General features: G+C 40.6%; 1 long non-coding RNA gene across 1 annotated transcript; it reads right to left on the reverse strand.

The window, feature by feature from the left end:
• Positions 1–10,497: 10,497 nt before the first annotated feature.
• LOC104970458 (uncharacterized) lies at positions 10,498–26,177 on the reverse strand. Its single transcript, XR_009493589.1, has 4 exons — positions 21,496–26,177; positions 20,839–20,984; positions 19,722–19,820; positions 10,498–10,843 (listed from the first exon to the last, which is right to left on the reverse strand). It is a non-coding gene; the product is annotated as an uncharacterized lncRNA (long non-coding RNA).
• Positions 26,178–26,197: the final 20 nt, after the last annotated feature.

The raw sequence follows: 26,197 nt of genomic DNA on the forward strand, positions 1-26,197 counted from the left end.
TTTCTGGGCTCTCTATTCTGTTTCATTGATCTATGTCTGTTTTTGTGCCAATAATACACTCTTTTGAATACTGTAGCTCTGTAGTATTATCTAAATGCTTTGACCCTGAGAACTGAAGATTAGCCACGGTGAGTTTTAAAAATATAGGCCAGCCCATTCCCTCTGGTCATCTTTCTGCAGAATGTTCAAAACCGGATCCATACTATTCTATCATTGCCAAATACCCTTTCTGTTGTGAGTCCTGTGTTTCTTAGGACAAGTGGTTTGCTGGCTCTCCAAAATATTTGTTAATCAAAAGAAAAAGCCTTGAGTTTAAAGTCTGTCAATTTTCATGATATAAATATTTTCCTTAGGGCCAATTTCAAGCTGCCAACATAAGACCAATTTCCTGAAAATGTAATCATCAGCCAGTACAAGCTAGTTTCAGCACACTATTGTGTAACACAACAAAACTCACTTAAGATTTTGCCCAAGAATTCCCTTAGAAAGGATTCCTATAAACTCTCAGGAAAGCTGAAGACAGGCTATGCCCCAGAGACTTCCTATGAAAGACTTCATTTAATAATGACAACATTGCCCATTCTTAATACAGTGAGATTAGTGCTTACTACTCAATTTTCCAAAATTAAACAAAATTCATTACACATATGTGTTTAATATACAAAGGAAAAAAACAAATGTTTAAAACAAAAAGCAAGATAGTGATTATCTCCGGTGGTGAGGGAAGGGGACACAAGTGAGGAGGATCCACACGGGGGCCTTCTAAGGTATTGATGATGTTCTATTCTTAAGTCAGATGACATGTATCTCAGTTCAGTTCAGTTCAGTCAGTCAGTCGTGTCCGACTCTTTGCAACCCCATGAATCGCAGCACTCCAGGCCTCCCAGTCCATCACCAACTCCCGGGGTTCACTCAGACTCACGTCCATCGAGTCAGTGATGCCATCCAGCCATCTCATCCTCTGTCGTCCCCTTCTCCTCCTGCCCCCAATCCCTCTCAGCATCAGGGTCTTTTCCAATGAGTCAACTCTTTGCATGAGGTGGCCAAAGTACTGGAGTTTCAGCTTTAGCATCAGTCCTTTCAAGGAACACCCAGGACTGATCTCCTTTAGAATGGACTGGTCTTCTCCAACACCACAGTTCAAAAGCATCAATTCTTCGGCGCTCAGCTTTCTTCACAGTCCAACTCTCACATCCATACATGACCACTGGAAAAACCATAGCCTTGACTAGATGGACCTTTGTTGGCAAAGGAATGTCTGTGCTTTTTAATAGGCTATCTAGGTTGGTCATAACTTTCCTTCCAAGGAGTAAGCATCTTTTAGTTTCATGGCTGCAATCACCATCTGCAGTGATTTTGGAGCCCCCAAACTAAAGTCTGACACTGTTTCCACTGTTTCCCCATCTATTTCCCGTGAAGTGATGGGACCAGACCCCATGATCTTCATTTTCTGAATGTTGAGCTTTAGGCCAACTTTTTCACTCTCCTTTTTCACTTTCATCAACAGGCTTTTTAGTTCCTCTTCACTTTCTGCCATAAGGGTGGTGTCATCTGCATATCTGAGGTTATTGATATTTCTCCCAGCAATCTTGATTCTAGCTTGTGCTTCTTCCAGCCCAGCATTTCTCATGATGTACTCTGCACATGAGTTAAATATGCAGGGTGACAATATACAGCCTTGATGTACTCCTTTTCCTATTTGGAACCAGTCTGTTGTTCCATGTCCAGTTCTAACTGTTGCTTCCTGACCTGCATATAGGTTTCTCAAGAGGTTTATTTTATTGTTATGCCTATGCTTTTTAAAAATGTAACATATATAATTATCATCATATATATAATATGTAGTTAATAGTTTGAAATAATAATAAAATAGAAAAAAAGAAAGAAAACACAAAAGAAAAATTATGTAGTAAAATAAAATACAGTAGAATATTTTTACATAATCTTCAATTGGGAGGGCCTTCCTTAGCAAGACTCCAAACCCCAAATTCAAAAGATTTATAGGTTTGATTACAAAACAATTTTAAATTTCTGTGCAACAAAAGAAACATAAAGTTAAAAGACAAGTAACAGAGTAGGAAGGATGTTTTCCTATTACGTAAGAAAAGGATTAATACTTAATATATATGAAGGGTCCCTACAAATCAGTGAGAAAAACACAAATAACACATCAGCAAACAGTAAAGAATTGTCTGTTGTCAATAGACAACTCATAGAAAAAACTGCAAATATTCAACAGATGAAAAATATTTCATATTGCTAGTATTGGAGAAACAACAAATTAAACAATAATGAAAGGCCAATTGTCACCCACTTTGTTGGCAAAGATAAAAAAGATTTATGATAGATATCCAGTGTTGGTGAGGGTGTAAGGAAGAGAGCCTCTCAAATACTATTGGTGAGAATGTACATTCTTCTTAGAGGACAATCTGGTTATACATCTAACAAAATATTAAATGCATTTTTCAACCCTGCAATCCCTCTTCTAGAGACCTAGTCTTCAGACACACTTGCATAGGTATACAAAGTAAAAATGTAAAAATAAAAATAAATTTCCATCCATAGAAAACAGACTAAATATATCACAAGATACTCATAATGAATCATATAATGGAATATATGCATGTGTTGAAAAGAGAAGATTCACTGACATGGAAAAATGCCTCTGGTTTATAGTTAGATTTTCAAAAAAGTGATATGCAGATCAATGATTTAATTTATCAAAAACTCTATATAGTATATTTACATATATATAAATAAATAACATATTAAAATATCATATATATGCCTTTGTCTATATGTTTTTGTCTACTTATATATTTTTATATGCTTTTTAACAATTTACATATGGTATATAAAAGTATATCAAAAAGCATGTACATATGTGTGTATATATATAAGCAGAGAAAGTATTTTGAAAGAAACCACTAAACTGTTCATTATGGTCACCTCTTATTGGGTAATATAACTGGGTGGCAGCTGGAAAAAGATTAGCAATTATAACATTTAACTTCTGTATTGTTTGAATCTTTATCAGCATGTACCTGAAGATTTCTTGCACAACTATAATATAAAAATGCTAATGCTTGCATAGTTGGTGGGGAATTGTTTACAAAAAATATATTTGATAATGTTTAATTTAGTATAGCTTTGATTGGGACTTCCCTTAAAATAAACCAGATTACTTTTGTCAAATCAGCTTATGGGTAATATGGGCTCACAAGCACAATCACAAAATAGTATATCTCTGACTTCACTCCCATCTGCTCTGCAGAAGTTAAAAATAACTCTTCTTAAATTTTTCCCAAATATTTCTGGCATTAAGTCCCCAGAGGCTATCTCACATATGCTCTGTAAATGAATCCGCTTGCTGCCATGTGGTGCCTGCCATTTTCCTCCAGTAATGATGTCTCCGTTCCTTTCACCACCAAGAGTGGCTAATATTTCAACAATGCCTGTGAAAGGCACGTAAGCTGATGCCTGAGCTGAAGGTGCCAATGCTGTTTGTCAGAGACACTGAAGGTACCACTGGCAACAGAGCTACTGCCTTCAACAATGCCTCTGCTAATGTTGCTGCCACCATCACCATCACCTGGATAGCTCTCTTTCCCTCACCCGCACATCCTATTTATGAATAAGTCCAACAGATTCAAGCTCCAAAACTCATCTCAAATATGCCTTCCACTGTTATCACCCTGGCCCAAGCCACCATCGTACTTGTGCTATTGCAAACACCTTAAGTACTCTGTTTCCATTCTTACATCAGTATGATCCATTTTCCACTACAGTAATAAGAATGATCATTTAAAATATAAATTAGGTCTTATCATTTCCCTGCTGAAAACTATTCAGTGACTCTTCATCACGTTTAGATTAAAATTCAGACTCTTAACCACGAGTCACTGCACTGGACATCATCTGATCCCTGACTACCTCTAGAACCTCATCTTGCGCTTCTCTCTCCTCAATCAAACCAGCCTCCCGGGCTTCCATGGTGGTCCAGTGGTTAAGAATCCACTTTACAATGCAAGGGACATAGTTTCGATCCCCAGTCCAGGAAGATCCCACAGAGCAACTGAGCCCGCAACTATTGAGCCTGTGCTCTAAAGCCGTAACTACTGAGCCCGTGTGCTGCAACTACTGAAACCCATGCACCCTAGAGCCTGTGCTCTGCAACAAGAGAAGCCGCCACAATGAGAAACCCGAGCACTGCAACTAGAGAAAGTCCGTGTACAGCAACGAAAACACCACAGTCAAAAAATAATCAATTTTTTTGAAAACTGGCTTCCTTTCTGTTCCTCAAACATGCCAAGCTTCTTGAAAGCCTTCAAGTCAAGAGAACTTGCTGTTCTCTGTGCCTAGAATATTCATCCCCCTGCATTTTATGTGGCTGCCTCCTCCTTGTTATTCATACTTTACCTTAAATGTCTCCTCTGCAGAGAGCAACCTTCCCTGACCTATCAATACAAATGCCCACTCATCCTCTATCATATTACTCCATTTAATATTCTGCACCCTCTTTTGTTAGTCTATTTCTCAATATCTGACACTGTTTTTTTTTTAGCTCATTTCCACCAAAAAACTATGAGAATCCATGATCCAAGAGAGAAAGGACCTTGTCAGTCCTGTTTGCCACTGTATCCTTAGCACCTAGACTAGTACCTAGCACATAATATAGCTTTCAATAAAATTGTGCTGAATGCATCACCACAACCAATACTGCCAGTGTTGCTGTCAAAGCTGGTAACCCCTTGTGCTCTTACTATCCTACTGAGTTTTAGAGGGCACTGTTATTTTAGCTTTTACTCTTTTGCAGCTCTTTAGACCTAGTCTCAAGTATGGCAATCCAGGGACAGCCATGGGTATAACTCCCTGGGGGCTAAATCCAGGGCAATTTGATTGATAGAAACATGTTGTACCCAGAACCCCTCTTCCCCTGCTTCATTTGTCAGTATCCTTGACTCAATCCTGTGTATCTCTATGCTCGCATCCTCTAGAGCTACAGTTCTCAATCTTGGCTGTGCAAAGAATCACCTGAGGAAGTTTGATGCCTGGTCAGGCTCCATCCTCAGAGGTTCTGATTAATTGGTCTGAGATGCATCGTAGGCAAAGGGATGTTTTTTTAAGCTCCCTAGCTGATTCTGATGTGATATCCACTGTTTTGGAATAAAGTCTTTGACAGGAGCCTCCTTGAGTCCTCATAGAAATTAGATTCCTGGGAGGTCAATTTCAAATCCTCTTGAATCTCCCAGAATTACAACGAATGACATCTTTAGGCTCAATCTGAGGTGCCTGAGGCCCCTGCTGCATAGATGTGCTGCCTTACATTCATATTGAAATAGTAATACAATAATATTTTGACCAAATCAGGGTTCTGAAGATACATTTCATGATAACATTAACTGAGTTGAGGCACTTTTTGTTTCTTATTTTTATTTTTTAACTTTACAATATTGTATTCGTTTTGCCATATATCAACATGAATCTGCCACAGGTATGCACATGTTCCCCATCCTGAGCCCTCCTCCCTCCTCCCTCCCCTACCCTCCCTCTGGGTCGTCCCAGTGCACCAGCCCCAAGCATCCTGTATAGTATGTGCTTGTTGTCACTAGAGGGCCATCAGGTAAGGTAAGGAAGAAAGAAGGAAGAAACAAAACTGTCAAAATTCAGAGAATCCATTTACTCCCACAGTTCCTATCATTTCGATGAGTATGAATCTAAGCTTTCTATCACTTGCTCTGACCACTTTTCAAATGTCCAGTCCTGTGTATTTAAGTGAAGCCTTGCAATTTCTTCATGATTTTTCACCACCTCACATTCAACTCAACACTAGAATCAAACACATGCCTCCTCAAACTGACTTCCACTCTGACTTCTGTTCCTGTCCATGATGTTTTTCTTTTTTTTCCCCCAAACTTTAAACTTTTTATTTTGTGTTGGGATATAACCAATTAATAACGTTGTGGTAGTTTCAGGTAAATAGCAAAGGGACTCAGCCATATATATACCTGTATCCATTCTCTCCCAAACCCTCCTCCCATCCAGGCTGGCACATAACACTGAGCAGAGTTCCATGTGCTATACAGTCAGTCCTTGTTGGTTATCCATTTTAAATATAGCAGTGTGTACATTTCTTTTCCATGGGGATGGTCTTGATCCCTGTCTCCTGTACAATGTCACGAACCTCCTTCCATGCAGAGTACATCATGAGAAACACTGGGCTGGAAGAAGCACAAGCTGGAATCAAGATTGCCGGGAGAAATATCAATAACCTCAGATATGCAGATGACACCACCCTTATGGCAGAAAGTGAAGAGGAACTAAAAAGCCTCTTGATGAAAGTGAAAGAAGAGAGTGAAAAAGTTGGCTTAAAGTTCAACATTCAGAAAACGAAGATCATAGCATCTGGTCCCATCAGTTCATGGGTAGTAGATGGGGAAACAGTGTCAGACTCTATTTTTGGGGGCTCCAAAATCACTGCAGATGGTGACTGCAGCCATGAAATTCAAAGACGCTTACCCCTTGGAAGGAAAGTTATGACCAACCTAGATAGCCTATTAAAAAGCACAGACATTACTTTGTCAACAAAGGTCCGTCTAGTCAAGGGTATGATTTTTCCAGTGGTCATGTATGGATGTGAGAGTTGGACTGTGAAGAAAGCTGAGCGCTGAAGAATTGATGCTTTTGAACTGTGGTGTTGGAGAAGACTCTTGCAAGTCCCTTGGACTCCAAGGAGATCCAACCAGTCCATTCTGAAGGAGATCAGCCCTGGGTGTTCGTTGGAAAGACTGATGCTGAAGCTGAAACTCCAATACTTTGGCCACCTCATGCAAAGAGTTGACTCACTGGAAACGACTCTGATGCTGGGGGGGATTGGGGGCAGGGGGAGAGGGGGACAACAGAAGATGGGATGGCTGGATGGCATCACGGACTTGATGCACATGAGTTTGGGTGAACTCAGGGAGTTGGTGATGGACAGGGAGGCTTGGCGTGCTGCGATTCATGGGGTCTCAAAGAGTCAGACACGACTGACTGACTGAACTGAAATGAACTGAGTGTGTACATGACCTTCCCAAAGTCCCTAACTATCCCTTCCCCCTGGTAACCTTAAGTTAGTTTTCTAAGTCTGTGAGTCTGTTTCTATTTTGTAAGTAAGTTAATTTGTATCATTTCTTTTTAGATTCCACATATAAGGGATGTCATAGATATTTCTCTTTCTCTGACTTAACTTCACTTAGTATGACACTCTCGAGGTCCATCCATGTTGCCACAAATGGCACTATTTCTTTTTTTTAATAGCTGAGTAATATTCCATTGTATATATGTACCATGTCTTCTTTATCCACTCCTCTGTTGATGGACATTTATGTTTCTTCCATGCATTGTAAACAGTGCTGCAATGAACACTGGGGTGCTTGTATATTTGGGGGCATGTTTTCCTCTGCATATATACCGAAGAGTGAGATCGCAGGGTCATATGTTAGCTCTATTTTTAGGTTTTTCAAGAACCTCCATACTGTTCTCCATAGTCCCTGTACCAATTTACATTCCCACCGACAACATAGGAGGGTTCCCTTCTCTTCACATCCTCTCCAGCATTTACTGTGTGTGGGTTTTTTGATGATGACCATTCTGACTGGTGTGAGATGATATCTCATTGTAGGTTTGATTTGCATGTCTCTAATAACTAGCGATACTGAACATCTTTTCATGTGCCTATTAGCCATCTGTATGTCCTCTTTGGAGAAATGTCTATTCAGGTCTTCTGCCCATTTTCTAAGTGGGTTGTTTGTTTTGATGCTATTAAGCATCATAAGCTGTTTGTAGCTTTTGGAGACTAATCCCTTATAGGTCACATCGTTTGCAAGTATTTTCTTCCAATCTGTAGGCTGCCTTTTTATTTTGTTTATTGTTTCCTTTACTGTGCAAAAGCTTTTGAGTTTAAGTAGGTCCCATTTGTTTATTTTTATTTCCATTATTCTGGGAGATGGATTCTCCCAGACACATAACGAGAAACTCCACAATCCCATGCTTTCTTTTCCCCTGTGTCCCCTCCAAGCTCCAAACTGATTTACCTCCTAAATATTTCTCACGACCATTTCTTATGTTTGTTTTCTTTTGTTTTAGTTGATAAGTTGTGTCCAACTCTTCACAATCCCATGGACTGTAGCCTGCCAGGATCCTCTGTTCATGGGATTTCCCAGGCTAGAATACTGGACTGGGTTGCCATTTCCTCCTCCAGGGGATCTTCCCAGCCCAGGGATTGAACCTGAGTCTCCTGCATTGCAGGCAATGTCTTTACCACTGAGCAACCAGGGAAGCCCCCATTTCTTCTACTTTATCCCTACTACCATGGCCTTAGACCAGACCCATAGGATTTTTCATTTGGATTTGTATAGTAACCTCCTAACAGGTCTCTCTGACCCAGTTTGGGGTTGTCTACTCCTTCCTTAACATTGCTACCAGAATGAGCTTTCAAAACCCCAAAGCTGACCGTGATCATGGCAGTCCCCTGCTTAAAACCCTTCAGCGGCTCCATACATAATAAAGTATAAATATCTCTTTAGGGCCCTTTAAGATCTATCTCTTTGCCTACTTCTCCAAACACATCTTTCTCAGCATGTTTTCTAGCCATGGTAAGATCTGATGTCTACAATCTTGAAGTTCCCCCATGTGTGTATTTCCTGTCTACCATGTCCTTCCTCCTCTTTATAACTTGGTAAGCTACTCATCTTTCAAAATTCAGCTATGGAGTTTCCTTCTCTTTTCAGGGAAAGACAGTCACTCTAGAACTGCCTGGACATCAGGATTTGTCAAAGCTTGTCTGGTGATTCTGACATGTACCGAGATTGAGAACCACTGCTACCACATATCTCTAAAACTCCACTGTATTTCAACCAGTTTTAGGTATATTTGTCCTCCTTTCTAAACTCTAAGGTCTTTGAGGGAATAAGCTATGTTTTATTCAATTTTACAATCCTAGTACCTGTGGAGAAGAAATGAAGGAACAAGTGAATAAACCCTCCCAATGATATAAAAACACAAGTTTCCACTAATATTTTTGTGTCATATGAATCTCTTTTGTAAAAATATGAGGAAGTATTACATTATAAGAACATAGGAATTGGGGCTTCCTTGGCAGTCCAGCAGTTAAGACTCTGTACTTCCACTGCAGGGGGCAAAGGTTTAATACCTGATTGGGGAGTTAAGATCTGGCATGCCACACAACACCCCCTTCCCCGCCCCCCCAAAAAAGAACATAAAAATCTTACTGCTGATTTAGACTAAATATTGTCACCAATAGTGTAAAAGAACATGACTGTCACTAACAACTAATCTGCTCAAAGATATACCTATCGTAATTTTAGCTTCCTAAACTAATTTATTATTAAAAAAAAAAACATTATAGAGGAAATAATAAGTCTCTTTAGAAGCTATTTATAATTTCAGCTAGCCCTATTTTGTGGGGATACATTTACTACTGGCATGCAGCAGCATTCCAGGGCCTGGTAGGAGACACAGTGTACAATGAAGCCACCTAAAATTTTCTTTTTTAGATAGACTCAATCCTATGACCAAGGACAATTTATCCCCACAGCAGCTTCCCTAGATGCCTCCATTACACCATCACATTCTTATCAACAGCTGCTTAGCTAAAAAGTCCTGAGGACAGCTCACCCAGCCCAACACCAAAACTTGAAGATATTTCTGTGATTAGGAGAGAGAGTTGAGAGACCATGGAAATAGAGGACATCTGTTGTTGTCCTTCCACAATAAAGAAGACACCAAACAACTTGGAACTTCATCCTGGGTACGAGTGCCTAAACACAATTTGGAGATTTCTGGCCCATGAGGAAATGTGAAGGCCTAACTGAGTTGAGCTGATTGTAGCTCAGATCATGAACTCTTTATTGCAAAATTCAGACTTAAATTGAAGAAAGTCGGGAAAACCAATAGACCTTTCAGGTATGACCTAAATCAAATCCCTTATGATTATACAGCGCAAGTGACAAATAGATTCAAGGGATTAGATCTGATAGAGCACCTGAAGAACTATGGAAGGACATTTGTGACATTGTACAGGAGGCAGTGACCAAGACCATCTCCAACAAAAAGAAATGCAAAAAGGCAAAATGGTTGTCTGAGGAGGCCTTACAAATAGCTGAGAAGAGAAACAAAAGGCAAAAGAGAGAAGGAAAGATATACCCATCTGAATGCAGAATTTCAAAGACTAGCAAGCAGAGATAGAAAGCCTTCCTAAGTGATCAATGCAAAAAATAGAGAAAAACAATAAAATGGGAAAGACTAGAGATCTCTTCAAGAAAATTAGAGATACCAAGGGAATAATTCATGCAAAGATGGGTACAATAAAGGACAGAAAAGGTAAGGACCTAATAGAAGCAGAAGAGATTAAGAAGAGGTGGCAAGAACACACAGAAGAACTATACAAAAAAGATCTTCATGACCATCCAGATAACCATGATGGTGTGATCACTCACCTAGAGCCAGCCATTCTGGAATGCGAAGTCAAGTGGGCCTTAGGAAGCATCACTACAAACAAAGCTAGTGGAGGTGATGGAATTCCAGTTAAGCTATTTCAAATCTTAAAAGATGATGCCTTAAAAGTGCGGCACTCAATATACCAGCAAATTTGGAAAACTCAGCAGTGGCCACAGGACTAGAAAAGGTCAGTTTTCATCCCAATCCCAAATAAAGGCAATGCCAAAGAATGTTCAAACTACCACACAATTGCACTCACCTCACACACTAGCAAAGTTATGCTCAAAATTCTCCAAGCCAGGCTTCAGCAGTATGTTCAACCGAGAATTTTCAGATGTTCAAGCTGGATTTAGAAAAGGCAGAGAAACCAGAGATCAAATTGTCAACATCCATTGGATCATAGAAAAACCAAAAGAGTTCCAGAAAAACATCTACTTCTGCTTCATTAACTATGCTAAAGCCTTTGACTGTGTGGATCACAACAAACTGTGGAAAATTCTTAAAGAAACGGGAATATCAGACCACCTGACCTGCCTCCTGAGAAATCTGTATGCAGGTTAAGAAGCAACAGTTAGAACTGGACATGGAACAACAGACTGGTTCCAAATCAGGGAAGGAGTACGTCAAGGCTGTATATTGTCACCGTGCTTATTTAACTTATATGCAGAGTATATCATGCAAAATGCCGGGCTGGATGAAGCACAAGCTGGAAGCAAGATTGCTGGGAGAAATATCAACAACCTCAGATATGCAGATGATACCACTCTTACAGCAGAAAGCGAAGAGGAACTAAAGAGCCTTTTGATGAAAGTGAAAGAGGAGAGTGAAAAAGCTGGCTTAAAATTCAACGTTCAGAAAACTAAGATCATGGCATCCGGTCCCATCATTTCATGGCAAATAGACGGGGAAACAATGGAAACAGTGACAGATTTATTTTCTTGGGCCCCAAAATCACTGCAGATGGTGACTGCACCCACGAAATTAAAAGATGCTTGCTCCTTGAAAGAAAAGCTATCACCAACCTGCTGCCGCTGCTGCTAAGTCACTTCAGTCGTGTCCGACTCTGTGGGATCCCATAGACAGCAGCCCACTAGGCTCCTCTGTCCCTGGGATTCTCTGGGCAAGAATACTGGAGTGGGTTGCCATTTCCTTCTCCAATGCATGAAAGTGAAAAGTGAAAGGGAAGTCGCTCAGTTGTGCCCAACTCTTAGCGACCCCATGGACTGCAGCCTATCAGGCTCCTCCATCCATGAGATTTTCCAGGCAAAAGTACTGGAGTGGGGTGCCACTGCCTTCTCCGATCACCAACCTAGACAGCATATTAAAAAGCAGAGACATTATTTTGCCAACAAAAGTCCATCTAGTCAAAGCTATGGTTTTTCCAGTAGTCATGTTTGGATGTGAGAGTTGAACCATAAAGAAAGCTGAGCACTGAAGAATTGATGTCTCCCACATCTCCATCATTGGCAGGCAGTTTCTTTACCACTGAGCCACCTGGGAAGCCCCTAAGGAGGACTGTTTGACAATAAAAATGGCAAATATTCTTCCTATTTTCAGGACTTAAAGGGTAAGCGTCTTGTTTTTTAACTTAAAGCTTATTGGGGTTGCAGATATGATGAAATGGATCTGGACAGCCTATAATGGGCTCCTCATTTTTTCTCTACTGACCAACTCTCTTGGTCTATCTCAGACACAAGTAAATTTAAAGCATTGAGAGGAAAATTTGAGGAAAAGTTATTTACATTTGTGGTGATGGCAAAGTATTGCTCAGGCTTCCTTGATGGCTCAGATGGTAAAGAACCCACCTGCCAATGCAGAGGTAAGAGACACAGGTTTGATCCCTGTGTCAGAAAGATCCCCCTGGAGAAGGAAATGGCAACTCACTCCAATATTCTTGCCTGGGAAATATCATGGAGAGAGGAGCCTGGTGGACTATAGTCCATGGGGTCTCAAAGAGTCGGACATGACTGAGCGACTAACACTTTTTCACAAAGTGTTGCTCAACTTTGCACAGGTTGAACCACTAAGTAGGTCTTTCCAGCATTCACTGCTGCTGCTGCTGCTAAGTCGCTTCAGTCATGTCCGACTCTGTGTGACTTCATAGACGGCAGCCCACCAGGCTCTGCTCTCCCTGGGATTCTCCAGGTAAGAACACTGCTAATACTTCCTATAAAACAGGGGAGTGACAACAGTCCCTAGACCCTGACCACAAAGTCTAGTTTTTCTAATTAATTTTTCCTACTTCCACCTTCCAGACCCAGATTACAATATAAGCTTTAATTTCCTTTTTGGTCTTTAAGGAGTTAAAGTCCTTTGTTATCTGGCCTTCAACACACATGACTTTTGACTTCAGCTTGAAACAGCATTAACTTCCTGACCACTTCTCATCACCCACTTGGTTAGCTTCCCTCTGGCTGCTCCCAGGATGTCCTCTTTCTATCTCTTCCTCCCGGCTTGTGACAGAAGTCCTGCTCCCACACTGTTCCTGGTCCTGTCCCCAGGACTAGAGCATCCTGAGTGGTCTGCCATTTCTGTCTATTGCTTCTCTTCAGATTCTCCCCGGCTGCTGTACTTTCTGGCATTCATCATATATTCTGTACCCAGTGTTCTTGAGCTTCTTTTTGACTCTGGCCATCCTACACTTTGCGTCTCTTCTCTTTCTTTCCAAAAAATACACTTTTGGATTTTGGATTTGTTTTTCACAAGTTTACCCCTAGGTATTACCCACCCACTACGTGAGGTTCCATGTCCTTACCTTCCTGTAGTTCAATCTTTCCCTCATTCAGGCTTGAACAATACACATCTTCAAAAGTACTTCCCAGGGGATTTCTCTGGTGGTCCAGTGGTTGAGAATCCACCTTGCAATGTAGGGGACACAGGTTCCATCCCTGGTCAGGGAACTAAGATCCCACATGACAGAGGGCAACTAAGCCTGAGCATAGCCACTACTGAGCCCATGTACTCTAGGGCCACAACTAGAAAGAGAAGCTTGTGCACCCCACTGAAGAACCAACGCAGCCAAAAATAGTTTTGTTTTAAAAAAAGTACCGCCCTACACACACTAATTGCCATTAAATATTTACATATACTTAAGATTCTTACATTTATACTTTCTTTAATAGTCCCACTTTTAGACCTCCTTCCTCAATTTCACAGTCACTTTGAAGAAGGAAGGCATTTTTTTCCTATAGATGTCTCTGAGTGTTTATGGCTAGAATCCTCAGTCTGATGACCAAATATGCAAATATAATGTGACACTTCCTCAACTAGATCTTGTTTAAGGTGTTATCTAAGGACTACCTGCATCACAGTCACTTGAGGGAAGCTTCTTAAAATGCTAATTTCAGGGGCTTCCCAGAAATCAGAATTCAATAGGCCCAGGATGAAGTTCCAGGATCTATATTTTAAGCAGCTCCCTAGAAGAGTATATAGTTTGAAAACCATTGCAGTAAGACATGTTGCTTACACAACTTTCCTTACTTACTTTATTTACATATTTTATTTTGGCCACACCACACAGCTTGCAGAATCTTAGTTCCCTAACCAGGTATTGAACCCATGCCAATGGCAGTGCAAAACAGAGAGTCCTAACCACTGGACCACAGGGAATTTCCAGCTTTCTTTACTCTAGGTGTTACGATCTTGACCATGGTCATCAGGTTATATACCTATAACAGTATGTAGAGTTCTTTATCTTGGGGCTTTATGAAGACAGCAAAAATATCTGTTGAGAATAACTGAAGCTGAACTGAACTCTAACAAGAACCATATACCTACTCATTCATACATAATACACACACATACACTCTGCTTGTTTATTTACTACATATATTTAGATAAAACAAACTATAAGGGTCTATGGCAGGTTTTGATAACAATCTCCATATTCTCCTTTCTAAGGAATTGTATACATTTTCCTTCAAGGATCCAAGGATCACTGTCTATCTGCCAAGTTATTTTCCGATGCTGACTGACCTGGGAGATCCAATTCTAGCTTCAGGGTGCTTCTTAAGAATCATGTGTACTTGCTCTAAGTATGGAAAATTAAACGATTTCTATGTTAAGTTTTACATCCTTCCAATGTGTTCTGTGAACAGCTGACTACCTAGTGTATTAGTTAACTGGAATTGGCAATGTGTGTGTGTTTAGTCACTCAGTCATGTCCTACTCTCTGCAACACCATGAACTCCTCTGCCCATGGGATTTTTTCCAGGAAAGAATCCTGGAGTGAGTTGCCATTTCCACCTCTGAAGGATCTTCCCGACCCAGGGATTGAACCTGCATCTCCTGCATTGCAGGCAGATTCTTTACCTCTGAGCCATCAGTGAAGTCCCAGATTTTGCAATACTTTCATTAATGTCTAATCTGATTGTTCCAAAAGAGAGGCAGTGGGGAGGCAAGGGGATATATGAAAATCAACTGATGTGTGCCCTCTATCCAAGGTGGCTGAGCTTTTGACAAGACTCATTTTTGTGGACAGGATAGTAAATTCAGGTTGAGAATTACTGGGCTAAACAGCATTCTGCATCTATATTCTCTGGAATAGTAGGAGTCTCTTATTTTTTTAAATCAGTGTTTTTCAAGGTAGGACAATAGGAGATGCACTTTCAATACATTTTGCTGGAAAAGCCACTTACGGTTTTGAATCTAAGCTGAAAACAAATTCTCCTATTTTTCTCACTATGAAACTCTTCCTTTATAACACCATAAACACCCTCCATGACCATCCCAACTCTTAGTCCTCGGGTGGCTCAGGGTATTACTACTTAATCACTTCTTCCCTTCTATCCTTTGGCCCACAGAATGACTTTTAGATTTACAATGGGCATCCTCAGAAATTGATGGGATCTAGAGTCTTTCCCTGGAGAAGGCAATGGCACCCCACTCCAGTACTCTTGCCTGGAGAATCCCATGGACGCAGGAGCCTGGTAGGGTGCAGTCCGTGGGGTCGATAAGAGTCGGACACGACTGAGCAACTTCACTTTCACTTTTCATTTTAATGCATTAGAGAAGGAAATGGCAACCCACTCCAGTACTCTTGCCTGGAGAATCCCATGGACGCAGGAGCCTGGTGGGCTGCCGTCTACGGGGTCGCACAGAGTCGGACATGACTGAAGCGACTAAGCAGCAGCAGCAGCAGAGTCTTTCCCAGGGTGGTATGAAATATGACTTAGACTCTGAGTTTCCCACATATGGTGCATGACCAGAGGAAATGGGTTTCTGTTAGTAGCCTCACTGACATTCATCCCTCAACCAAAATGATGGACATTGAATAGCTGTTCACTAACCAATGTATACCCAAAAGAGGAAGACTTAGATTCCAATCAAAGAAATGACTGACCCCTTCTTAGACAAAGGTTATGGCTCCTCAGTAAGAAAGTAGCTCAGTTTCAAATAAATTGAATCTCCACACTTCCTGGGCAGACTAGCTATCCTTACGCTCTTCTGGAAAAAAAGGAGTCTCACCTCCTACCCAGTTTTTGATCTATGTTCTGCAATTCTCTAGTCCAGAAAGTGTCTGCTTTAGGATCTGCTGCTGGTAGAAGTAATTATATCACATTACCTGATCCAGGCCTCAAACTTCTTTGTTTTTTTGAAGATATGATAAATCTGGTAAAAACACATCCACCACAACTAAGCAATGGCCTAATTGATATAAACCTAGAAGAAGAGCTTCTGTATCATCAGTTTTACTTTTTGCCTGGAAGACTGCCTCCATGATAACTGTACAGATCTTAATCTACCTATCCAAACATCTTTCTGTAGAACAGAATTGAATTGAGGTAATATGCCAAAAGAGATGGCCAAAGAAGTACCTCTAGTTTAGCACATCTTAAAATAAGTAGACAGATATATAGACAGATAATGATAGACAGGTATGATAGATAGAATATATTCTTTTAAATTCAGGGCTGATGGTTGAGATAGTGGGAAAATAACAGCCAGTAAGGATACGTCAGCACTGATTCAGAATAAAAAAGGAAGCTCTGAAGATGGCATCTACCTTTGGATCACTACTGGTTCCTAGTAGTTTTAAAGGGCCAGGCAAGTGCAAGGGACAAAGAAGACAAATCCTGGGAGGCAAGCAAGGTTAGCAGTTAGATCAGGCATACACCATCCCTTTCCTTCTCTGCTTATAGTCAGACTCCCAAAGGGTGATGCTCTTAATGGATGAATGGGGGCAAAACTACCACCCAGAGGCAGATAGTAGAGATAGGTGCTTGCGCTGGTTTTGGCTCTGGGTATAAGAGACAAAGAGAGAGAAATTTCCCTCAGACATCATAATCCCAGGCAGCTCTGGGTCCATAAATCATATGGGTCCAGAAATCTATGGCCAAAACATCTCATACGAGAAATTTAGCTTAAAACAGTTGTGGATTGGCAATATTCCTGGGTGACTAGTAGAAGCAAATGCAACTCTCCTCTAGAAGAATTCACTTTAAACCCAGGTCTCAGTCTCCAAAGAAAAAGTTCCAAGGAACACATGTTCACAAATAAATATCATAATATACACAAGGGAGGAGAAGGCGATGGCACCCCACTCCAGTACTCTTGCCTGGAAAACCCCATGGACGGGGGAGCCTGGTAGGCTCCAGTCCATGGGGTCGCTAAGAGTCGGGCATGACCGAGCAACTTCACTTTCACTTTTCACTTTCATGCATTGGAGAAGGAAATGGCAACCCACTCCAGTGTTCTTGCCTGGAGAATCCCAGGGACGGGGGAGCCTGGTGGGCTGCCGTCTATGGGGTTGCACAGAGTCGGACATGACTGAAGTGACTTAGCAGCAGCAGCAGGGACCTTGATGGACTTCCCAGGTAGAGCTAGTGGTAAAGAACCTGCCTGCCAATGCAAGAGACATAAGAGAAGTGAGTTTGATCCCAGGGTTGGGAAGATCCCCTGCAGGATGGCATGGCACCCCACTCCAGTACTCTTGCCTGGAAAACCCCATGGACGGAGGAGCCTGGTAGGCTCCAGTCCATGGGGTCACTAAGAGTCGGGCATGACCGAGCAACTTCACTTTCACTTTTCACTTTCATGCATTGGAGAAGGAAATGGCAACCCACTCCAGTATTCTTGCCTGGAGAATCCCAGGGACAGAGGAGCCTAATGGGCTGCCGTCTATGGGGTCGCACAGAGTCGGACACGACTGAAGCGACTTAGCAGCAGCAGCAGCATACACAAGGGAAAATATGAAAGACAGGTAAAGACGTATGGAGGATATATGTCTTTATCAACATATAAAGGATCAACAAGCATCTAATGGAAGTCCTAGAAGGAAATATTAAAAATAATAAGAAAGAGAGAATGGCTAAGCATTTTCCAAAGTTAGTGAAATATACAAGTCTTTACATTCAGGCCACCCTTAATGAACTTGCTCACTCTACTAAACTTAACTAGGCTAATATCAACCCTTCATTTGCCCACATGACAATCCTGGATAGACCACAATTAGAGTGTCCATTCATGTCACCTTCAAAAGGAGCAAAGACAATTGAGTACAGTTGCTTGAATAAGCCTAATGGTTTATCTTTCAGAATACCAGAAGTAAGATTACGTATAGTCAACGCAGATCTTTCCTTCAGAGCCTAAAGTGGTAGGTGAGCTCTGTTAATCCTGTCCTAGCGTGACCATTCTGCAATCTCCAAAAGAAAAAAAGAGAAAAGTTTGCATTTTGATGCAGAATACTAGGAAAAGCATAAATTTGAGGGCCAGGTACATCTAAGTTCAAATTCTGACCCTGCTACCATGCTTCAGGTCCCTTCCTATAAAAATTTTTTTAAAAAACAGCACAGTGGGGAAAGGTTAGAGAATTTAATCACTGAGATAACATGTAAAATGCCAGCCAGATCACTGGTATAGAACAAATGATTATTTCCTTTTCATCCCCCATCCCTCTACTTACATCATGACTTTCAGACTTTTGTCCAAGACTGAGATCAGCTCCATGATTAGTTTTTAAACAAATTGCCTACTTTTGACAAAATGGCCATTATAGTTATAAAACTTTGTTAAACTTTTGAAAACCTAAAATTATGTCCACTATTTCTCAACTTAAAGAAGTATATGGACAGGCTGGGTCTAAAGATTGAAGAGATATTGACCAACCAGAACGGCCAGCCAATGTGACCCAGGTGGATAGGATGACTGAAGTAGGAAAACAGATCTGGCAAAAAGATTTCAAGCCCATAACTTAGCACTGCTGCTGCTGCTGCTAAGTCATTTCAGTCGTGTCCGACTCTGTGCGATTCCATAGACAGCAGCCCACCAGGCTCTGCCGTCCCTGGGATTCTCCAGGCAAGAACACTGGAGTGGGTTGCCATTTCCTTCTCCATTGTGTGAAAGTGAAAAGTGAAAGTGAAGTCGCTCAGTCGTGTCTGACTCGTAGCGACCCCATGGACTGTAGCCTACCAGGCTCCTCCGTCCATGGGATTTTCTAGGCAAGAGTACTGGAGTGGCTTGCCATTGCCTTCTCCGAACTTAGCACTAGCTAGGGAATATTGGAAGATTGTGGTCAAGGCAGGCTGGAGAAGGCTGGTAACCAGAAGTTTAGGCTTCAAAGATGAGGAACACAGGCAAAAGCCATAAATGAAAAGCTAGGGATTTAATTATTCAGGGACTGAGAAATGACCACTAGAAGCCCAATTCCCAGATCATCTGGGTTACATGTGTCAGAGTTCAAGTTTAGGTGACAGAGATGAAAAGCTCATCACAGAAGGACTAAACTATACCACTGCTAACCTACTAATAATACAATGCCTAGCACATATCAAGCCCTCTGTTGAATGAATGAATAATCAAGCAACCACAGTAAAGCCAGATAAAAATACTGGAAGGTCAATAGTAAGATTAACATTGAAACTAAGGTTAAATTCTAAAAGCAAGCAGGTTCACTCAGTGGTTAAAGACTACAGAAGAAAGGGAACCAGACAGTCCCTAACATCACATGGGCAGCAAGATTGCTGAGGTTCTAGAGAATATTTACAAACGGGGTTGAATTTTAGGTGTACTGTGTGTGTGAGTGTATGTGAAGCAAGATACTTCTTTCATATTTTAAATTCATGTTACAGCTTTTTCTTTTTTCTGAACTCACTGTTTTTTCTTCTGTTACATCATACCATAATGTTCATTTCCAGGGTGACATTTATTCCCAAGTGCATTCAAGGACTTCAGAGAGCAAACAGCACCTGCTGATGTGTTACACTTGTTTTTCCAGGACCTACCTACATTCGTGGTTCTCAACCGGCAGAGGGAAGATAAGGATATTTATCCCTGGAGTAGTTTTCTACTGTTTCATAACAAATTACCACAAACTGAATGGCCTAAAAAAAAAAGACAAATTTGTTAGCTCATAGTTCTGTAAATCAGAAGTCTGGGTACAGTGTGGTTAGGCTCTCTGCTCAGGGTGAAGCATGGCTGAAGTCAAGGTGTCAGCTAGGCTGCTTTCTCATATGGAGTTTGAGGTCCTCTTCCCACCCCATTCAGGTTATCAGCAGAATTCATACCCCTGCAGCCAGAGGACTGAGGTCCCCATTTCCTTACTAGCAGCAGGGAGCTACTCCTGATTCCTAGAGGCCACATTTCACATGTCTTGGCCCCCAAAGTCAGCACACAGTATGATGTTCGCTTTCTTTCTTTTTTTTTTCCTAGATGTTTGCTTTCTTCCCAAGCCTGCCAGAGAGTATTTCTCTGACTTTCTTTTCCCACTAGTTAGAGAAAACTCTGCTTTCAAGGGGCTCATGTGATTAGGTCAGATTCACAAGTATCATCCCTCTATCTTAAAGTCAACTGATTTGGAACTTTAATTACATCTGCACAATCCCATCACAACAGCAGATGGATTAGCACTGATTTAAATAACTGGGAGAAGACGTGTGTATAGACGGAGCGAGGCAGTCTTAGAGGTCTAGCTTAAAATTCTGCCTACCATAAACCCCAATGTCGGGATGTTTCTATTTAGATAAATACCATAAAAATGGGAAAAAAAGAAATATCAACCAGTTGCCTTTAATTTTTGGAGCAATATTCCTATTTCAGACACTTCTCTCATTAACATGGCTCATTTGCTATAAGATAGTAAACTCAATTAAACTGTATATGCACATACACACACATGCGCACAGTAGCCTGACTGATACTTCTATGTAAATGTTTGCCACCAGATTATTTCACCAATTAAAAAATACATATATATGTATGAATGTATATACTCTTTTTCTTCCACGAAAGAAAAATAAAAGATCTCTTCCTCAGATTTTGACCTGGAGTGAATTTTTGAAGCATAAAGTTCATATGTCTTAGTTTCTCTCTCTTTAGATTAGGTCATATATTACTACTTACTGTTTTGAAAAACAAAATTATTCTTAGTCCATATTATTTAGAAGTGAACCTCTAACATTATACTTTGCTTCTAGAAGCTCCACATCAGTGCATCATTTCACAGTTGCTTTAGAAATTATCATTACCATTCTCTTTGTTTGTCAGGCCTGCAGTGTAGAAAACATGAATTTTTATCAGTAGAATAATTACATTCCAAGATTTTCTTTGTGGGTATTTTTTCCAAGTTCATTTTCTTAGTGGCACTTATTAAACTGTTCCAGAAGCTAAGTGTGACACATGTAATACCTTATATTGGAAATGAATCTCAGATTTTCATTTCATGTGTAAGTCTACCTTGTACATAATTGGTTATATATTTTCTTTTAATATTTTCCCCTCGTTTACACAGTAACACATATTCATTGTAGAAAACTGAGTCATTTTATAAAGGTACAAATAACCATAAATTTCATTATTATTTTAATCAACAACCAAAGACAATCACCATTAATCATTTGGGAACACTCTTCCAGAACTCTCTTCGCTTATATACACATATAGATACATAGATAAATAATTTTCATAAATGGAATTATTCTTCATGCAATTATTTCATAACATCTGTTTTCATTTAACACATTATCAGCTCCTGTCACGTCAATGAATATAGAGACTTACCCCTTAACGACTGGCGGTTAGCACATTGTTCTTGTCTGCTAGTAACCCTTTCTTGGAAAAAACATCCATTGCATACTCCACGTGGTCCTAGTAAGAAAGATGATAGAGTAGTCTCTCCCTCCATGGTGTGTGGCAGGGAATCAGTTGACCCATGCCTGAAAATTCAGAGTCTCTTTTCCCTTAGCTACAGGGGTTTCCTAAGACCAATCAACATAGACCCTGAGATTTAATATATCAACACTAGGAGAGAGAGAGTCTTACTTCCTTTAGGACTGAGAATTATTAAGACAGTATAAACCAATTGCCTACAGTCAGCTTTGCTGACAACAAAAAGGAATCTGTCTGTGATAGGAAAATTGAAGTCTAAGCACAAAAGCAGCAAAGATAAGCAAAGATGAAAGAGAAAGTTTTGAGATCTCTTAGACTCTGGATCCCACTATGCCTGAAGCTACTTCATCTGGACTACAGTCAGTGTTGCTATAATACAACATAGGCTTTCCCCAAAATTACTGCACTATGCAAAGTTGTTCAGTAAAAATCACAGGGCTTATGGGGGAAATGGGACTAGGAGTACAAGATTTTAAAACTTTGTCACTGACACATACACAAAAAAGGTATGAACTTAATGAAAATGGTAGCACAGTTTTACATGCTAACTGGTTACAAAATACAAAAATACTACAATAAACATGGTGCTTTAGTTTGAAAAAGACCTGAAGCTTGCTTGTGGAAATGGGTATCAGAAGGGTTGCAAGTTATGAGTTACTGTGAGGTGACAGATGGACAGTTATCTGAAATCAGGTGGAAAGCTGCAACACTAGATGTGGATGGGTATGACTCAAAACATACACAGAAGTGAGGCAACTGAAAACATACAAAGAAGTGAGGCAACTGGTAGATGGCTGAGGTCTATGTGTATTTTATGTACTCCTCTGCAACTTGATTCATCTGGGTTTAGTTTTCTGTTTTCACCTAATGTTTCTGGCTGACAAAACTGCCCATAACAAAATGCAAAATTCATCTTACACTTAAATTGTCCTCTAATACATTAGTCACAAAGGAACAGACAAGTGTTAGAGCAGTCTGTACTTAACTATGTAAGTGAATAAATTCCCTTTTTTGGTTTAACATAATTCCAGTTAGCTTTCTTCCAGGGTCCTGAATAGTCATATATGGCTAAAAAATATTTCATTACACATCAGTAACACATTTTAAATTCCAGGCTGGCTTCTCTGTGTCTCTTGACACATTTCTAGACTCTTTCTCTACTTTCAGTTCTTGTGTGCTCAGAGATCGAAAATTGATTTTAATATGAACACAAACCATCATTAAGAAGGTGGGGACTTCCTTGGTGGTCCAGTGGCGTTAAGACTTCACCTGTCAGTGCAGGGGGTGTGGGTTCAATACCTGTTTGGGGAGCTAAGATTCCACACGCTTCACAGTCAAAAAACATAAAACAGAAGCAATATTGTAACAAATTCAATAAAGACGTTTAAAAAAGAAGGTAGAATGGACCTGAAAAAGGCATAAAAATTCAAAGTCAAAAGATTTTTTAAGTTTTATTATTATAATCTGTAACACAACTGACTTTTCAAACAGATGATTGAAAGTTGATGATTACAGAATTTAATCTTGGCCTTGACAAGTTTTGGCCATTTTCAGAATGATTTTTCCCATGGATTCTGCTACTTTTAAATCCATAAAAACTCTCATGGTGGTTGCAATATTAAATCTTTTCATGTAAATATTATAGCTCAAATCACCTAACCTTGTACATAAAAAAGTTTTTCCCTGGGTTATCACTTTAGCTCTTGTTTATGCAAAGGCCTACATGCATTACAGTTTTATCACTGATGTTCTAGGTGATTACTCTTGGGGTTGGAGCAAAACTGGCCCCAAAGATACTGCCATTTTGTATTATTCTTGACAAGAGGCGAGAGCCAGTATTCCACACCATAGACAAGTTATTTCATACACTGGCTGTGACTTTAGCACTTGAAATCCCTAAGCGGGGTTTATGCTATGCAGATAAGGAAACATAAAAAGTTTCCTTAAACCCATCAGCCTTAGAACTGTGTAGTTTTTATAGTCCTTGGAAATGAGCCACTCAACTCCGCTCTGAAAGCAGACATAAACAATATATAAACAACGGCTGGTTATGTTCCAATAAAACCTTCTTTACAAAAACAGACAGCAGGACAGATTTGTCCAGAGTTCTGGTACCATAATTCGCCAACGCCTGCTTTGGACCAATAGTTTTCACTTTTTTTTTTTTTTAATGGAGCCTTGCAGCAGTCTCTTGAGAGTCAAGGAAGGCCAAGCAGGCAGGAACCTGAATTATCCCTGCTTCAACTATAATAGTTTTTATTTTTATGATATGTGGACCTTTGTATGAAATCAGGTTTGATTAAAGAGTTTCATTTCTAATAAGGAGAAAAGCTTTAAAACCACAGCCTTGGACTAAGCCTAAAATCTGCTGCCTTAAAACTCAAGAACAGATGTTTAAGACAAAACAAATACATCTTTTGACATCTTTAAAAATGATCATAGGTGGTACACATGTGTTTTGACGTTTCCAGAAATTCACTTTCTCATAAAATTGATAAAAGCATTTAAATAGATAACTTGAACAGCTCTAAAAATGTTATTGGATTATCATTCCTATTTCATTTCAGCTTTTTCTAAACATAATGTTTAAGGTACCTTAAAAGGTCCAGAGAGGTGGTATGAAATAATGGGAAAAACACCAATTTAGGAGACTGTGTTTTCCTCCATTGCTAGATTGTGAGCTCCTGGGAAACAGGAAGTAAATTGTCTTCATCTTTGAATCATGCTCAGCACGTAGAACAGAACATGACATCAAGTTTTAATTTTTAAGGCAAATGTAAATTAACTATTACATAGCTGGGGCTGCATAGCTAGGAAGAAAATAAATTCAGGTAGTTTATTTACTTATATCTTTCCATAATCCGTAAAGGGAAAAAGCGTATCTTTCCTGATTGTATGCTAAGTTGCTTCAGTCATGTCCAACTCTGTGCAGCCCTATGGACTGTAGCCCACAAGGCTCCTCTGTCCATGGGATTCTCCAGGCAATAATACTGGAGTGGGTTGCCATGCCCTCTTCCAAGGGATCTTCCTGACTCAGGGATTGAACTCTGGGTCTCCTGCATTGGCAGGCGGGTTCTTTAGCATCCTGGGAAAGCCCTTTATAGTGAGCAACAAAATAAAGTTTGTACTTTGAGATATATTTTTAAACCTAGAAAATTAGCATGTTTAAAACACATAAAAGCTAATAATTGGGTCCACAAATCCCTTATGTGCACTTCTTAAATACCAAAAGCTCTGGAAGCCAAACATTTTTGTTTTCTATTTTTAGTGACTTATTTGACAGTCAGTTTAGTCTAACCTAAACTTAACTGACAGTAGTAGCTGACTTGAACTGAAGGTGGCTACTTATTGGTGTTTATCTACCCCTTATGAATAATCATAAGGTTTGGTGCAAGAAATATTACCCTATTTGATTATGCAGCGTTTTCCCTCAACTCCCTAGGGTGTTAAAGAATACATAGTATATGGCATTCGGTTTTACACAAACTCGCCAGGTAACCCCAGATCTTTTCCTGGTTGCTTTCCACGTAGGAATCTAGAATCCCATTCCAGCCTCTCTGAGGCCATGCCCCCGGTCCCAGTTGCTTTTCTGCCGCCATCTTGAGCAACAATTGTAGTGCAAACAACTCCGAGTGCCCTCCTGTCTCGGCAGCTGGAAAAATAAATGTGCTTCCCGATTATATATAAAGTCAGCATTATCACTTTGATAGTCAAGATGCGTTAACAAAGAACATCTTGGTCTTTTATAAGCACCTTTCTATTTTCATCACTGGACACTGGGCAGTCGAGGATCAGAATTAAGTTACAAGCTCTTAGCCTTGCAACGGAATCTGCTCAATATATTTACCATTTGACTGATGCACATCTTGACCAGTATGTAAAAATTTCTCTCCCGTTAAGTCTGGGCAACAATAGGTATCTGTAAAGAGAAAGTAACCGGAGGCCCTACAGTGGCTCAGCTCCAGCAACAAATCCATCATTACTCCATTGAACTGGCACACTCCCCACTATCTCTCCTGGACCCCACCCTCTGGCCGGCAGGATCCTATCTAGAGATCTCAATTAGAGATCTTGAACTAAATAGCACAGGTTATGCCCCATAACGCTAGAGGAGGTGGACCCGCCTACTCCCTAGGGTTTGGGAATCGGGCCTTGGATAAATTAAATCGACGAAAATTTAAACCACAATGCCAACTTATCCCGACACCATTTCCTCATAAGAAAAAAAGCAGACTCCAAATCACCCGTCTAAAAATGCCTCTCTTTAGAATTGCAGAGTTAGTGAATGGGACACTCTGCCGGACCCCACCTACATCAGGCGCGCTCCCACAAAGTCGGGGGACAGCCGCGCTCAGGCGTAGGCTCTAGACTCCTCCGCTCAGAACACTCATCCCCACCCTTCCCCACTACTTCCGGCCCTCACCGAACGCCCTCAACGGCGCTTGCGCCGTTTTGATAGGCTTCTCGAGTACCAGAAATCTGAGCTCGGCCTCTCAGGAACCGCCCCCGCCACCTCTTCGCTCCGCCCACGCCCCACCGGCCCCTCCCGAAATCTCGCGAGGGTAGGTGCGCGTCCGTGTTTTGCGGGCAACTA

Source organism: Bos taurus, chromosome X (genome assembly GCF_002263795.3).
Source record: "Bos taurus isolate L1 Dominette 01449 registration number 42190680 breed Hereford chromosome X, ARS-UCD2.0, whole genome shotgun sequence".
Taxonomy (NCBI): Eukaryota; Metazoa; Chordata; class Mammalia; order Artiodactyla; family Bovidae; genus Bos; species Bos taurus.